A 17,202-nucleotide genomic window follows, 5' to 3' on the forward strand; every position below is an offset into this window, starting at 1 on the left:
TTTACACTCTCTGCTCAGGCCAGACACAAAGGACTTGCCATCCTGGATGAGATCACTGTTCCATCTTGTTCTCTGTCTGAGGAAAGTGCAGCATCTCCCCATCACACCGCTTGACATTCTCCCACCAAGGTTGTTTCACTGCAGACACAGTTCCAAATGGTGAGATCCTGAGGTCTCTGTGTATTTGGGAGCTTAACTTCACAAGAATTGCACTAATTCTCCACCAATCTGGAGCTTTTGTTGTACAATGAAAAGGGGCTCCAGGGATAACTAATGACTTAGTGCCCACAGATCCAGGGCTGATTGCCTTTTGGAGGTATTGCTTTGGCTCTGAAGTGGCAGGTAAACAGTCACTTTGGGGGTTTGTTAGCAATCAAAAGCCACCACATTTTTTTCTCAAATTAAAAGACACCAGGTTTGGTTTTGCTGTACAAAAGACTCAGACTCTCATGGCAGTCTGAGAGACACGTTGAGTTGTGCCATTCCCTGTTACTGACAGTATCAGCTTTTGTTTTTTGGGTCGGGGGAAAAGACAGAATACATGGAGGTTAAAAGAGATACTTTTTGAAATGGTTCTTTTTGAGATTTGGATTTTTTTTCCCCCTGTTTTTAAGAAAGTAATTTTCAGGCTGTGAAAGAAACATGAAACATGTTAATTTTAAACAACTGAATGTTAAATAAAAAGGCCTTCAGTTTGTTAAGTGAATGCTTCTTAGATAATTGGCATTGAACACAGATTCAAATAAATATCAATTTCTGACTTAAAGGAAAAATTGACCAAATGCCAGTAACTATTTTTCAACAAAGAAATAAATAATGCTTCTAGAGAGGAATAACATACTGTCTTGTTATTTATTTTATCGTATCACTGTGATTAGCTATGTGACATATAAGTTGAAAGGCAAAAAACCGCAAAGAAACCCTTTATCTTGAACAAAGACATAACAGCTTTAGTCCTTCTTCTGAGTATAACTTGCCAGGAACAGGTTTCATAATGGGACACTATTATCATAAGTTTAATCTTTTTAAAATTCAAAAGTCTTCCTGCAAGCCTCAAGGCCTAGAGAAAAGACCTTTACTAAGTTATCTTAAGAAAGCAGATTGCCCGTGAATCACTTCTTTTAGTCCATAAAATCCTTTGTAATTTACAGAACAGCTGTCCATAGTAAAACATCAGAAAAGCTCTAATTTGAGTCCTGAAACTGAAACAAACACGACATAGAAAAATACAATTATGTGGAACACATTTAGAAAGGTACATGTGCCAACTATAGACTTTTCACCTATTTATTGCTAAAAAGCCTTAAGGTAATGGGTTAGAAAAGGTTGTCAGATGAAATAATAGCCAATAAACATACATGGAGAAGCCTCAAAATATTAAAAGATCATCCATCCAAGCCTGTAGGGAAAAAAACCCTAGAAAAGTGACCTCTAATGAATTTGAGAGGATAAAAATGTTTCTAAATGCGGGTTTTGTTCAAACATTGACCTTCAAATTTTTAAGTTATTCTTCTTTCTGCTGTTCTTATAAACCAGTTCTAGGATCTTTTCAAGGTTAAGAGAGGAGTTACTGTAACATTTCAGTGTAATAGGCATTCATTTAGCATATGTTGACCATGAAGAGGACAAATGGAGTCTTTTCATTCCCTGGCTATTTAGAAAAATAGCATTTATGATACTGATCCCACGTAAATGTCTTCATAACTTACAGATGCGCTGTTTTGAAATGAAATTTCCCATAAAGTCAGGTGCCAGTTAAAACAATATTAATGTCTGTTTCTCTATCACCTTTGTTCCTTCAAGACCTTAAACTTAGTTTGATATCACAGACCCATCCATAATTTACTGACAGAGTCTAGGACATGGCAGGATGGGCCATAAAATAATAATGGAACTGAAGAGAGATTTTTTTTTTTTTTTAAGAGAAGAACATTTACCTCTGCTGGGAACAAAGTTGTTCCTTCTAATGCTCTGTGGTTCTCCAGAGTGGACTTCTGTTTTCAATAGTTTTCCTAAGGTCTCTAATTAAATCAGCTCATGTTTATTGTGGCTTTAAAAAAAATGAACTTAAAAATCACTTCAACTGGAATAGCAGCTGTGGTAAAAAAAATCCCTTTTTGAAAAGCAAATGGGCAGTTAGCATTTAAACACAGCAATGCGGACTCAGGAGAAACCCTGCCCTAGTACTAGGTAGAAAAAATGCTACTAGGGAAGGAAAAATTAGTCAACTAGATTTTGGTGGCAAATCAGTTCCAGCCCTCTTAAGTTTTGTACCTTCTGAAGGCTTGTACTTCTTTTCTGACATTAGTGACTGACTGCTGACTTCACAGAGAGTATAATGTGCATTGCAATAGGTTTGGACACCTGATGATGTGACATATGTAATTTTCAACGCGTGACAGTGTAAAACAATGGCTTGCTTAAACTATCTTGTCCTGCTTCAGTCTCATCAAACAAGAGTGATGAGAGGAAATAGCTTTGTCCTCATATAAGGGATAGAGACATAGGATTGTTTCTTCCTTCTGGTTTTAATAAACAGATGAGACAGGACAACGTAGTGGAATTTTTAGAGGTCCCTTAGTTTCCTCAGCACTTGTTGAGGATTGTTGCCATGTAAAGGAATGGCTTTCTGCCAGGCAGGAAGAGTGTGTGTGCTTAACTAGTTGAAAAAATCTGTTTAATCATATTGCAAACTGCAGCAAGTTCTTAATTTGTAAAGCAACAAGAACATGATTTATTGAGGACAGTTTTCAAACCAATGTTTCACAGATTTTCTGCTCAAGACCCAGTAGCACTGTTACCAAAACAGTGGTACTGAGAAGGCATTTGTGTTCTGACCAGAGAAACTATAGTAAGAGCAAAGACTGAATTCAGCAACTGGACTGTAATACAGAAAGCTTTTCATTATAAGTTAAGGGGAAAAAAAAAAGAAAAAAAGAAGAAGCTCAGCACATAATTTACACCACCTTCCTTCAATCACTTTCTTAATCCAAGGCTCTGGTATATGTCCCACACTAGTGAGTGGAAGGGAGTACAAAAGGCAGGAATGGAAAGGAACGAGCATAAAAGGAAGGAATGTGACAAGCCACAGGAGTTAAGATAAAACAAAGAGAGAGAATGTAGAATGTGAACAAAACATATTTCATGCAAGAAACACCCCACATGTTTATGCTCTGCCAACTAAATAACTTCAACAAGTGATTTTTCCAGTTGCTTTCCCTTTCCTTTAATATTTCTCAATATTGTTTTCCCAATATTATCTGATCTTAAATTCTCACCTTTGTAATAATGGCAACTTAGGTTCTTACTTCCTTAAAAGAGTAATAAATTATTGGCTGAGGGAAGGAAACAAATAGGAGAAAATAATGTTTGATTGGGGGTGGGGGGGTGAAGCAGAGGCTGGGAAATGGCACATAGAGTCTGTCCAGAGCTACAGACACATTTTGGGTCCTTATGTGGGAAAGGATATCCCTAAAGATGGTTCTGCCAGGAAAGATTGAGTCATGCTTGGGAAGAGGGGCTCAGCAGTGGGTTGGCTATTGAATAAGTACAGCAATTCTCCTTGACTTTCAAGACATTTCCAGCTGTCTATTCTCGTTAAATACAGGCAGAAGGAGAAGGTTAAAAAGGATACAACTTCCAGATACAACTAGTGTCTCATACTGATAAAAGGAGTCAGGATGAGCTGTTTGAGGTTTTAAGGATCTCACTGCTGCTTTATAAACAGCATCATGGTTGCTGAATTTTTGCTCTTTCAAATGGGGCAGATTTCAAAGAATGCTACCCCTCTGCCATTATCCTGATACTGAGCTGATGCTGTGCTCATGGTTACAACTCACCCTGTGGCATGTAAGAGGTGGTGCTAAGTGGCTGCTTTTTCTAGACCTGTAATATTCACGGTATCTTGTTTTTATTTTGTTTAATTCAAGCAATCAGTATATCCATCTGCCGTTTTTGTGTACTTCAAATTAGATATTTCAGATCTGTACTTTTTTTGTCCTTTTAGCAGCTGTACCAAGTAAGGTCAATCACACCAAAGCTCCACTTAGTTAATAATATTGGTGGCAGAAGTTCCTGTAAGCCTCAATACCAACGCCTTCAGAGCAAAGAGTCTTTGAGGAAAGAGGGCCGGGTACTTGAGCAAACTGTGCAGTTTAAAGTTGGCCAGGGCCTGTTGTCTTGGTGGTATGCTGGAGTGACACGAAGTGGAGAAGTTAAGATGGCCTCAGAAGGGCAGCCATGAATACCCACTGATATCCAGGGATGGCCAAAGTGAAGAAGATGAAGAGATGGGAATGTTGATTCTGGCCCACACTGCTTTGGTTCCAGCATTGCACAACACAGGAGATGGCCCAACTCATTGGGGTGGGATTTACACTCCCTTGGCACAGTGAGAGCTGACAGTGTCAAAGTATCACTTAGTTTTTGCTCTCACACACCCTAAAACTCGGCTGTCAGTTTGTCTTTGCTCAAGGGAAAAACAGCAACCTTCCTCCCTTATCAGGCTAAGCAACATCTGTTTCAGTTTATTAGCTACTTTCCTGCAGTATTGGAAGACTTTGATCTGCTGGAAATGAAGTTTCTGTTATCAACAGCTGCCAGTGGAATGTGCTTTTGTTGAGCATCCCGTGCCTTTGCACAGGACTTGCTCAGCTTTGTAATTAAACCTCACTGATATGGAGAGTGTGCAGAACGTGTGGAATGGGAGCAGAGCTCATGTCAAAGATGTCATTCACAACAGTTTCATATCTAAACTCTGATTTTCACATTATAAGAGTAGTGACATATTGCTTTTCTTCTTTTGCTGACTTCTGACACCAACTCAAACACATCTCGTGGTTTCCTTCATCTTGAAATCCTGCTTTTCCAATGCCACTGTTCAAATAGGACAAGCATTTGCTAGTAGGGTTGCTCTAGTAACTGATCCAAACCTGTGGAGGAAACCCTTTCTTGTAGTGGTTTTTTTGTGAATTGGTGGGATTGGTCATGGACAACTAAAAAGAAGTAAAACCACTATGTTGCCCAAAGTGAGTTAAAACTACCAGCACTGGCATAAATAAGACCTGCTGCGGTAGCAGCATATCTGCTTTTTATTTCTATTTGTATATATTTCATTGTGATAAGATGTCCTCCAACTCAGCAGCTAGAGCAGCACAGGATTAAATTTCTCTGTTGCTGTTATTTTGAAATTTATCAGCTCCTGTGTTGATGTATCCTGAAGTGCCTGTTCTCGTGTCCTCCTTCTCCAGATGCAAAATATCACTCTCTTTTTGGACTCCATTAAGTACATGTACTGAGTAAAATATTGTGCTCTCCTCACCTTTCCATCTGCAGATTGCTCCCCATATGTTGCATTCTAAGATGTAATTTAATAACTAAAGGGAATTAATACATTAAAAAAATGGGCCATGAATTTTAAGTGCTTTCAGAAGCTGCCAGATGGACAAGCAGAGAAGAGGGAAGACCTTTCTTTGTCACCTGGGCCCTAAACCAGAGTACCAGCAGCACAAAGCTCCTTACATCCCCTCTTAATGCTCCTTATTTCCCTGCTTTACCAATCACTGAGCTTTTTCTTGGTATTGTCTCCACACCAGATTGAATTTTTTGCCCATTCTGCTGTCTGTCTGTCAACACCATGTCCCAGTCAAAAAGATCATTTTAACACTGGGAGGAGAGTAAAACAGTGCATCTGAGCAGGTGAAGTGTGCACTACTCTTGAGCTGGGAAATAGTTTACCTACTTGCTGGAAAGGATGGAACTGGAAGACAGGAATTGCCAAAGCCCATCTTGAGTGGCTGGTGCTTCTGGCGAAGACACAAAGGCAGCTACAGATAAACAGAACTATCACTTTACACATGCCCAGTCTGCACTGATATAGTCTGATTTGCTGAGATTGCCAGAATATTATACAGCAGAAGTCTGTTTGAAACCTGGGTTTATATAACTAATCCCCTGAAATACTATAATGAATAGTGCATTGAGCTTTTAATCAAGAAGTGGTCTTTACAGCTACAAAATCAGTGCACAGTAGTATTATATAAGACAATTGCACATTTAAAAAAACCCAAACCCAAGGATTCAGCCCTGATGGCTTTTGCTTATCTTATTATTTTACTCCTTTTAAATCTGTTTATCAAACCTGCTTGCTTCTCAGAGCATGCTTTTAGGTAACATCAGGGTAAGGCTGCCATGTTTTTTTAAAAATAGGTCATCCAACAGTTTGCTGTCTTCCTTGAAAAGCATTCACATTTGCTTACTGGATATTGAGTATTGGCGCTGTTTTTCACTGTAGAGTGAAGCAGTGCTTTCATGAGTTTTGTTCAGCTGTTGAACTACCTCACAATCATTGGCAGGTTTCATATTTATTTGATAGAAGTCAACCGTCGATCTTAGAAAGTCTGAAGTTTTTAACTAATCTGTTAAGATAATGAAAACACACACAAACAACATGCAGTAGAAAAAAGGTGTTTTGAAGGCATGCTAGAAAAGCCAACCCTCTTTAACACCCTGGTGCAACTGTCACTCATTCTGCGCCGCAGAGCACTGACAGACAGGGGCTGTGACTCCCCATGGGCTTCATGAGCAGCCTAAGATTTGGAGCTAGGTCAACTAGAGATGAAGCCATTATGTCACTGGCACACATAGAGATCTTTCTTTTAAGTCTTCTTTGATGGAGTTTTTCACACCTACATGACATGGTGAGAACTTTTGTAGCAGTCTGCCCAAGCTGAGCAAAGGTAGCTGTGCAAAAACAGTTTGCAATTGGAATGACATTTTTTTTTCTGTTTTAATTTAATATTTGTTGTGATTAAAAGTAATCAAAATTCAAGTTGGTTACAAAGAGCTTATCATAGCATTTTATGTAAATACATTAAGCTGATAAATGAACAGAATAGTTAATAGAATAATTTCAAATGGATGTAATAAACCTAGCTGTATAGATAATAACTTAGCACATTTTTTCTGTTAAAGAAAATATGTCTTCTATCTATCAACTGCCTGTTGTTTCTCAGGGTCTTCTACAAGTACTCAAAATGAGGGGTAGACAAGTGGGGGACAGTCTTTTTTTGCAAGTAACAAGCAATAGGGAAGGAGCACACAGCCTTGAGTTATACCAGGAGAGGTTTGAACTGGGTATGATGAAAATATTCTCCTCTGTAACATACAGCCCAGGGAAAAGTGTAGTCATCATCCTTGGAAGGTGTGTCGATCTGACACCTGGGGACATGGTCTAGTGGTGGCTTTGAGAGGGTCAGGTTAACAGCTGGATTTGATGATCTTAGGGGTCTTTTCCATCCTAAAGAATTCCGATTCTTTGATTCTAAGGCAGTCACTGAGTGTGGGCCAAGACTGCTGAGCTCATCCCCCCCTTGTATTGCCTCTACACATGGTGCAAATGGCCTGGAACCCAGCACACATTTTTGGCCAATCTAGACCCTGCTTTTGTTGCTGCTTCTGATAAGTATGTCTGGCAATTGAAAGGTGATTCTTTGCTAAGTCAAGATGTTGCATCTCTACCTCTTATTTCCAAAGAACCAGATAAAGTAACAGGTTTTTACATTAGGTTTCTTTTTATTGTCTAATTATCAAACTACCTGCAGCCCAGGTTGGATGCAGCAATCTGTTCTTTCATGCACATTACACTCGGTGTTTATATCCCATTATCATACCCTGCTGGCAAGAGAGTGAATAGATATTTTGGAGAATATGTGACAAGCAATTCAAGGCAGCATTTGGACAGCCCTCATAAGTTAATCAGTTTTTTGATATCTGCAAACAAACTGTACTTGGGGCTGGAAGACACCGCGTGATGCCACATTAAATTGTTTCCTCTTTGTGGGAAGTGTGTGGTGGCAGCATCATTTGGACAAGGGAGCATTTGACAGCTCACCTGTCACAGCAGCACACCCTGCAAGAGCTGCTCACCCTTGGTTTGGCACCAGCCAAGCGCTGCTGAAGCAGGGGCTAAACAGGAGAATCATTTCCCAGTCAAACAGCAGCCTGGCTACTTATCCCATTGCTGAAAGGGTCTGTCAAGCACTGCTGCCAACAGGACAGTCACTTGGCATGTTTATTCAAGTAAACCTCTGCTTGGCTGTTTTTTCTTCACACATCTGGTGTTTTAGGATGTTTTAAAAAAATGAGGAGAGGCTGGGAAGATAAGGAAACAGGTAAAATACTTTGCTTATTTGTGGTCTCAACATAGTCATTAATGCAAGGTGGCAGGATGACAGATATTGGGAAAACTCTGCAAGGTCTGTGCAACTATGCAAAGGGGATCTTGCCAAGATTTAACAAAAGAAAGAGTGATGAGACAGAGTGTGTGTACATGGCCTGACCTGGTTAATCGGTGCTTGGCTCGTCCAGATGTTGGAATATTCGAGTAGCTTAAAGAGTGACCTGTAAGCAGAGTAAACACTGTTATGCCTGTGCTGTTGAGGCATTAATCTGAACTTCCTGAGGGATTTAAAATACAAAGTAGAACTATGATTTTACAAGGGATGGGGATTGGGATTATCCAGCTATTTCTTTTTTTGTAAAGCACATGATCTCTACTCAGTACAGAAGGACTTATCTCCAAAACTACTGGGAAAATCCTACAAGCAAAGACAAACCCAAACATTATCTGAAACAGGGGGAGGTGAGGGGGAAAATGCAGTTTTCATACAGTAAGATTCCCTGAATTATTTCACATGCCTTTATATGAATTACATAGCCTCTCACTGTACCTTAAATTTGGTGCTCTACCACTGCAATTGTGTGGGTTTTAGCTGCTGAGGGTTTTTTAGAAGGTATTTCTTCAAGAATAGAGATAATAAGCAATTTGAAAAGTGGCAGTTTAGGAGCTTACAGAGGTTGGGGATGAATTCATCTTTTCCAAGTACTCATCAGCAACTTTCTGCAGACATTTGAAATTTTTTCTTAAGTTCTAAAGAAAGATACTTTCTTGCCTATTCCTGCATTTTCTTTGCCAAGCGCAAATCTTTTGGATTAATTTGTTTAAAAAAAAAATCTTAACTTTGCATTCATAAAAATTCTGTATCTTTCTACAGAAGTCGATAGGTCTGTTTTAGATTTATACCTGGGCAAATTGAAACCAGAATTTGTCTTGTTATACCTGTACATATGCACACACTTATTTTAAAAATCTCTCATTACGAAGTTATGTATTGCTATCTATTACATTTCTGAGACAGTGAGTTCAGATGTTCTGACCACTCTGGTTTGCTGATCCTATGACTTTTGGAAATACTCTAACTCTAAATACTCTAATAACTCCTTCGACAATCTAGCTTTTCTCCTGGGTGTTGACTTCTTACGCTTTAATGCAGCTTTCAGTCATTCATGTCCATTTTGGAAAACTGCAGCCAGGGCTGTAACTTCTAGGAAGGTGTGCAGGTTTAAGTATGCAAAGTGTTTTTAATTTAATTCTTAACCCAAATGTGGGTTATTGTCCATGTGCAGAACCAGTGCGTATCTTAAAATTCCATCTTACTTTCTGCCCATTTTCACTTGGATGTGTGTATCAGTATATCAGAAGTTAAGAAAAAGTTACAAGAGATCTTTCCAAGTAAAATTTGGAAATCTGTGTCATTTTTATTGAGTAATTTCTTGAATCAATTCATGCATCTCAGACACTGGATATATTTGACACCATCATGCTTAGTCCAATATTACAGGGAGCTCAGATTTTACTAAATAACTGTAGATTATCAAGGATCATATGTAATCACATCACATGCAGCCTATGTCTGTCAGACGTCATGGCACTTTGTAAGATCTTGAATGTAATGTTTAAAATTACAGTTCAGACTATGTAAAGACACTGAAAATAGCCCTTCCATCTAAACTTAGGTTGAAAAATGTAAACCCTAAGACCTGTCTTCCCACATACCCTTGAAAATATGCTTGTTAATTGCCTGAATTAATTAAAATATGCATGAAAAATGTACATGTTAACAGGAACCTGCTTCCTTTACAGAGATGACCCATTTCTGAGGTTATAAATAAGTGTATGTTTCACTTGGTTTGGTTCTGTGATTTCCACAAGTGAGACCTAAATAATTTTTTTGGCTTATGTTGCAGACCTGACACCATGGATTAGGTGTGGGCTCTAAAGGGCTAAATAAAAATCTAGCTTTTCCTCATCCAGGAAAAGCTCTTGGGTTTGAATGTTGCAAGTTAGTTGATTTGGGCACGGGATGGCTCATAGCATCTAGACGTGAAGGTTGCTTCTCCATGTCTTTGCACTGTTAAGTGTCTGTCTCCTCAGTACCTCTTTGTTTCAAAGTCAGAAGCCAAGGAACACACAGGTGGGACAGGAGTAAAGAGCTGGGATAGATAGATAGATAGATAGATAGATAGATAGATAGATAGATAGATAGATAGATAGATAGATAGATAGATATCCAGGTCCCAACCACCAGGGGTGGAAGAAGAAAGGGAGGAAGGGTCAGGGGAAATGTCACAACAGCAAAATGCCAACTGGTTGTGATTTTAGCAGCACGTTTGCCAGAAAAAGACCAGGCCATGTTCTGTCTGCTTTCCAAGTGTCCTCTCACTTAGCAGTCCCCTGCATGGGTGATACAAAATATGTGCTGTTGGAGACTCACAACCAAAACATTTGATCCTTAGATCTTCCTAATGCGTCCCAGCATTTCTTAAATTTGCATCCCAGTTTTCTTAAATATGCTTTGTACCGGCAGATATAAGATTGTTTAGTGATTAAATAGCATCAACCTTTTCTCAGCAGGGCTAGGTAAACTATGGTTGTGTAACACAGCAGAGGTTCATACCACATGGGCCTTGCAGGTACTGTCTGTGTTAGTGACAAGCATTAGAGAGCCAAATAAAACAGGCCAGGGAGAATTCTGTTCTGGCAACATTTCTCTGCTGGAGGAAGGTTATGTAGCATAATGGTATGTTACTGTATTGCGCATAGTTCCTTACAGAATGAAAAAAAGCAACCCTAAACTGCATCAAAATATGTAATTGTGCACCTTTCTAGTACAATTACAGGGCAAAGGTTTGTGGACCAGCAGTTCTAAGTGGGTGTGGTAGGAGTTCCATCTCACTGCCTTTGACTTTGCACCTGAAATCAAAACAGGACTTGTTTAAATTAGAGTTGTCTGCCAAACACCTTTGGAGATTTTCAGAATAAGTTCCAAGTTTGCAGCTGTAAATCTTTTGGGAAGCATCTTCCCTCTTCTACTCCCTTATTGCAGTGCCTGTGGCAATTCTTGGTTATGCTGAAGGAGCTCACAGGGACCAGAAAGAAGGAATTGAGTAGGAATGATGCAACATTGTCCACTTCCTATGTTTATCTTTCTCACCAAGGGCTCTTCAGGACTTTGTTTTCAGAGATAGTTATGGAGAATGAAATGAAGCTGTGGTATCTCTTGAGCTGTTTTGAGTTCATTACTCCATTGTTTGAGAAACTACGTATTATTTTCCATAGTAGCCAAAAACCTAAATGATATAAACATGCTGCTTTAAAACTAATGGTGCACTGATGAGTCATAGGATTGCTTGAGCTGGGAACATAACAGGAGTGTCTTGAAATAGGCAGCACAAATCTTTTGTTTTGTACAAAACAATATGGTGATTTTAAAGCATGGAGATCGATGGTGATTTTTACAAACAATTGAAATACATATTTTCTGACAATAGTGACTCACACAGGTTGTTTAGCAACCTCTAAATGAAGTAGCAACGTTTGGCAGGGTCTGTATCTGCTTCTAGAATAATTTAATTTTTCAGACAAAGAGACAAAGTCACACTTGCGAGGACTTTTTTGGGAGAGTGGGTGTGATTTTTTAAAGACACAAAGTTTTAATCTAAACCAAGGCTGCATGCTGTATTTGCTGTGTGTCATAACCTTATCTTAGCAGATTTTCCAGTGCTGCACAGTGTGCATCTGTGGCTGAGACAAAAATCAATGCTTATAGATTTAGCTGTGTAATCCTATCACTTGTCCTCCTAGATATGATTTGAAATGTAAAGTTTGTTAATGTTTAAATGAACTTGAAGGCCCAGGGTCTCTAGAGGAGTTTTCGGTTACTTGGAGAATAATCCATTTCTTATCTTTTTTTCCTGCTTGTCACTGTCTGTCTTTTTGTCTCCTTAATCATTTAAGACTCTGGAACACTTAATCATGTCCAAAGTATATGTGGCTAGGAAAAAAGCAAAAATGTTGCTAATCATGTTACCAAAAGCTGCTTAAGTGTTGTGAACACTTGAATTCCTCTATAGGAATCAGGGTTTGGAAAAGTGAAACGGAAAGTGAGTAATTGGCTTTTGCTGCTTTTGTCATAAAATCAGTTAAAATTCATTTTCCCAGCACTATAGACAACTGGTCTCACCTTTCAAATAAATGTCGTTTACTTTTCTATAATACTCTATCTTACCTGTTTTGGCAATCAATATGTTTATGAAGATGTAGAAAAAAAAGCTTGATTTTATTTTTCTTGTTCTGAGTTTCAGTGGGTCATACATACAAATGTCAAGGGGGAAAAACCAACATATTAGAGGTTACTTTGAGAGAAAAAAATCCTGTACGAATTTGTAGAAGAGTGAGGAGGAATAAATTTGTAACTTGTTCCTAATTTTGCTGATCCTGCATTTAACCATCTGTTCCTTATTTGGATTGCACTGATGAGAAGCCAGGCATGTTCATCTAGGTAAGGAAATCCAACACTTGGAGGAGGTATTTCAGTTTTTGGAGAGCTCACTTCATATGAGTGCTTGAATGCTTAAAGCAGCGATTAAATACTTTCAGTCTCTTAAAGTCCAGTCTAAATGAGACAAAATGCTGTTTCATTGGGCTGATGTTCTGCACTTTAATTGATTAAACTGCTGGACTGGGCCCAACTTCCTAAAGTTTTTCCTGCACATTCAGTGTCTTTGTACACTTTGTGCATCTGAACCCTATTTTTATGAGAGATGCTCAGAAGTTTGGAAATGGGGTTCATGTAGGAGAGCTGCATTCAATGTAGACTGCTAAGCCAAGCTGCCTCAAATGCATCAAACCCAGCACAGGGTTTGTGTTCTTCATGTTTATGGCCTTCAGCAGTTCTGAGGGAGAGTTTGGCTCTGGATTTACCTTATTCCCAACCCAGCTCTCCTTCTTTCATTTCCCACCAATGAATTTCCCTCTGTTGAGGCACCTCTGAAAGTGCCTGGAGCACGCTGGGAGGGATTCCTTCCTCTCTGCCTGCCTGCTCGCACACATCCCAGGTGGGACCAAAACTGCAGTGAGGTTACCAAAAAAGTGGGGTTTGTCTTTCAGAAAGCATGTCCTGATAGCAGAATGATCTTGCTTTGAAAATCAGTATCCGTGTGAGCTGATGCCTACTTACATGTACACAGCCTGTGGGCTCAGCTTTGAGGTGAGTTTTTACACTTTGGTGAAAATACTGCCCTAGGCTTGACCTTCAGCCCTGTTTGAGTGGCTGGAGCTCAGGGCCAGTGGGCTCTCTTTTCCCAAGGAGCAAGGGCTTGTCCTACCCCAGGACAGGCTAGGGGGCTGCCACTGCAGGAGGGAAATTCATGATTTCCTGGTGGCTGCAGCATTGCTAATGAGTGTAAAATCAAATTGATGGTGATTACTGGTGAAGCTCAGGGGTGTGCCATTCTCATCTGTCAGGCAGGTTCTCTGTGGTTTGCAGCATGCACCCATTGAGAGACCCTGGGTTTGAAGTCAAAATGTGTGGTTTTTTAGTTACAGAGTCCAAGGAGCTGAAATGGCACAAGAGGGGAGCATTAATGGAAACCAGGGCTATTGCTTGAGGAAGTATAAAGTGGACCAGAGACTCTCTCATATTAAGCAGGTGTCTGTATGTGGTGCTGTTTATGACTGTGAAACTAATCTATGTTAATAATTGATTGTTCAATTAGTAAAACAAATGTGACAAAGCTAGGCAGCTTTGTGTGCCAGTGATGACAGGAATATATTTGACTGCAGCCCAATGTCAGTCTAAGGCTGAGAAACACTATTCCAAGAAAATCCTGTTTGTTATTCCTCTTGCTTACTCTTTTCTTCCACCACCACTTATAATGGCGTAATACAGGCAGACACTAAGTACATGCAATGAATAGCATTAGATGAAGATGTAGCTGTGCTTATTGTATTGCTGATAATAACACCAGACAGCAGAAAAAGCCCAGAGCTGTTCAGGCAAGGTGACATCAGAGCCCCAACTTTTTCTGCAGATTTTGAGGAGGAAAAGAAAGCTGGCAGGAATTCTTGCAGAGGGGCACAGAAACAACATCTGCTGCTGTTTTGTTTTGTTTGCCCTTGTAGTGCCGTTATGTCCAGAGTGATGGTGTGTTTTGCAGAAAATGCAGAAACTTTGGTGTAAGCAAATGTAACTTTTCAACAAGCCTTGGAAATGCGTAAATGTAGGTGCAGATTACTCCCTTTATAGTGTGAGGCTTTTTTAAAACGTGCCTGAAAAAGTGAAAATAAATCCTTTTTCTTGGTGTCTTATCTTACAAAGCAGTGAATGTAGAGTACACTGTGCAGGTTTTCTCAATCAGTTTCCAGGAGCTTGCAAATCCCTTATCAGAAGTTGCACAAGAGCTGGACCTCTTCTGCTTATGCTATTTAAATCTATATGGGTTTTTACAAGTCAGTATTGCAAGTAACATGCCAGTAATCATTCTTCTGATTGCCACTAGTAGCTTTCCTAGAAGGGTCTCAAAGAAACACATAACCATTAATTGCTTAATCCTCACTGCTCTCCTGCCAACAGAGTCCGGTGAGTGTAAAAATGTATTATGACCATTTTTCAAGGAATGGTTGCAAGGAGAAGGAGGCAGATTAATAAATGGATGGAACCAGCTTAATAAATGGCTGCACCTTGTATTCATCTCTCTCCTTTCAGAAAGCCTGATCCAGTCCCATGGCCCCTCCAGCTCAGTCAGCACTTTTCAGGCTGCTGCCTGGCCATTTGGGAATTTGAACTTCCCATGATTTTGTCTCTGAGTTTTGGGAAAGCAATTAGTAGGTTAGTCTGCTTATTGGTTACTTCTGCAATGCCCAAGCTATGTGGAGCTTAGGGATTCACACCTCCACTTGACCTGTGGCATGAGCAGGGTGTTGGCACGGCAGGCTCTAGCTGGGGACATTTGGGGGCAGGTCCAAACCTGCAGCACTGTGTCATTATTGACTCCAGGAGTGAGGAGGAAGAGTTATGGGCTTTTATGTAATGAACGTTGGGAAGAGATGTGTGATTAATAAAGATCCCAATGCAGTTGAATTGGTACAGAGATCAGTAATGCTAATTTTCACTATCCCAGAAGGATGTGTGCCATTAAAAAATGGTAGTGATGAGAAAGAGTCAAGAATAATTACCATAGTAAAAGACAGTGGTTTATTTTACTGTAAGAAGTATTGTACTTAAACTTTCAAAGACTTCATGCCAAAGGAAATGGCACAGCACTTTGGAAAGGAGAAGAGGCAGCAATCGATGTTTTTTCATTGTTTTGCTCTGTTGTTCTCCCATCTTCCTTTGTGTTTTTCTAGACCCTGTGCTTGTCAGTGCAGGGAGATTTAATAGGTGTTTGTACAGCATATTTGGGCTTTGTTTTAATTATAGTATTTGAACACTATCAGAACAGTACTAATAAACAATAATTATAACAATAATAAAACCACACAGACACATGTATAAAAGTTTGGAATACTGAAATAAATCTCAAAGAGATTAATTTGTGGGTAAGATATATAATCAGGCTTATGGTAAATTTCACTGCTTTTCTGATACGAGTCTCTGGTGTTCACATCAAAATTTCTGTTGCACATAATTTCTGGGACATAAAATATCTTTGCTGTACGTATTTTTCTATACCTATGCCTATATCAGTGCAGTGTCAAAATTGACTGGTTTGTGCTACAGGTTGTTGCAACTTTGACAAAAGAACTTCACAATTCCAAAATAATTAATAAAAAACCTGACTTGATTATTTGTAACTCTTGGCATGTTTGGTAATATTAGAATTCTTAAGGGGATGGATGCAGTAGGAGAGAGATTCTGACGAAGTTCATGAAAGCAGTAAAAGAAGTGATAAATTCTCCTATGCCTCTCAGGTTTTATGGCACAACTTCATATTCCACGCATAGTGTTCTCCTACTCTTCACTTCTACATTTGTTTAAAAGAGGGCAAATTAACTTTCAGAGCAGCTGATGGAAGTGGATCAGCATGTTAGAGTAGCCATTCTTGGCTTCTGCCCTGGCTTGTGTTTGGGGAGATAGATAAGTGAGCAGAAAGCAGGTAAACGGTCAAAATTATGACAAATAAAATTTTGACTCAGTTCTGGAAGTTGCATTTTGGTTTGGTTGTTAAGTTTTAGCAGATATCATGTGCCATTGGCATTTTTGGTGCATTTGATGCTGAATGCCTTCATTATTGGCTTGAAAGCTCCCTTGGCTTGAAGAGATTTTGCAGAAGTTGTTGATGGCAGGGATGCAAATGAACCTGGTGGTTTCTATGGGAATGTTGCTGTGCCCTGAAGTGGTACTCTGCATTTGCCAAAATTAAGCCTGAAATATCATATAAAGTCCAAAACTGATACTTTCCATCGGTGTCCTTCATGGGTTGGAGTGGTCTCCCAGTCACATTTTTGTCCCATAAAATAAAGGACCTAAGCAGGTCTTTTCCTTACGTGCTTTCCATACAACACATGTTCCAAGTTGCTTTGTGCACAAGTAGGACTATGTTGTGCACAGAAAAGTCTGGCTTGATTGCCTCACTGTGGCCCAATGGTTCTGCAGTGGCAAGATCTATTTGTCTTGGAAGCAAGAGTAAATGAACTGATGTTGGCTCCAGCTTCAAAAATCTTTAGGACGCACTAGATCTCCATACTCTGGTGGTTTTCTATATTATTGCTGGAAAATGGAAAATGTGACTGCAGCTAAGTCATTACAATTTTCTTTGCTATAGAGTTCATAATTATGTAAAATATATATTCTTAATGCTATTACTAAAGCAAAATTAAACTCAAAAGACTGTGGTCTTATGCTGCTTTAAAGGAATGCATTGAAAATCACTTCTTTGCTGAATCTAAATTCTGCCTCTTAAGTGTAGGTAATTCCCTTTCCTTTGTGTGCCGGGAAAGAAAGGATAGTTCATCTCCTGGAAGTCTAGAGTGTTCTATTGTTTAGCTTAATTTAGGCTTTGAAAACATGGAAGCCAAACACT

General features: G+C 39.4%; 1 protein-coding gene across 2 annotated transcripts in view; it reads left to right on the plus strand.

Annotated features, from left to right (window-relative positions):
- Nucleotides 1-17,202, plus strand: part of UNC5C (unc-5 netrin receptor C) — a 242,362-nt gene that overhangs the window by 115,823 nt on the left and 109,337 nt on the right. The gene's annotated exons all lie outside the window — the stretch shown is intronic.

Source organism: Cinclus cinclus, chromosome 5 (assembly GCF_963662255.1).
Source record: "Cinclus cinclus chromosome 5, bCinCin1.1, whole genome shotgun sequence".
In the NCBI taxonomy this organism is placed as follows: domain Eukaryota; kingdom Metazoa; phylum Chordata; class Aves; order Passeriformes; family Cinclidae; genus Cinclus; species Cinclus cinclus.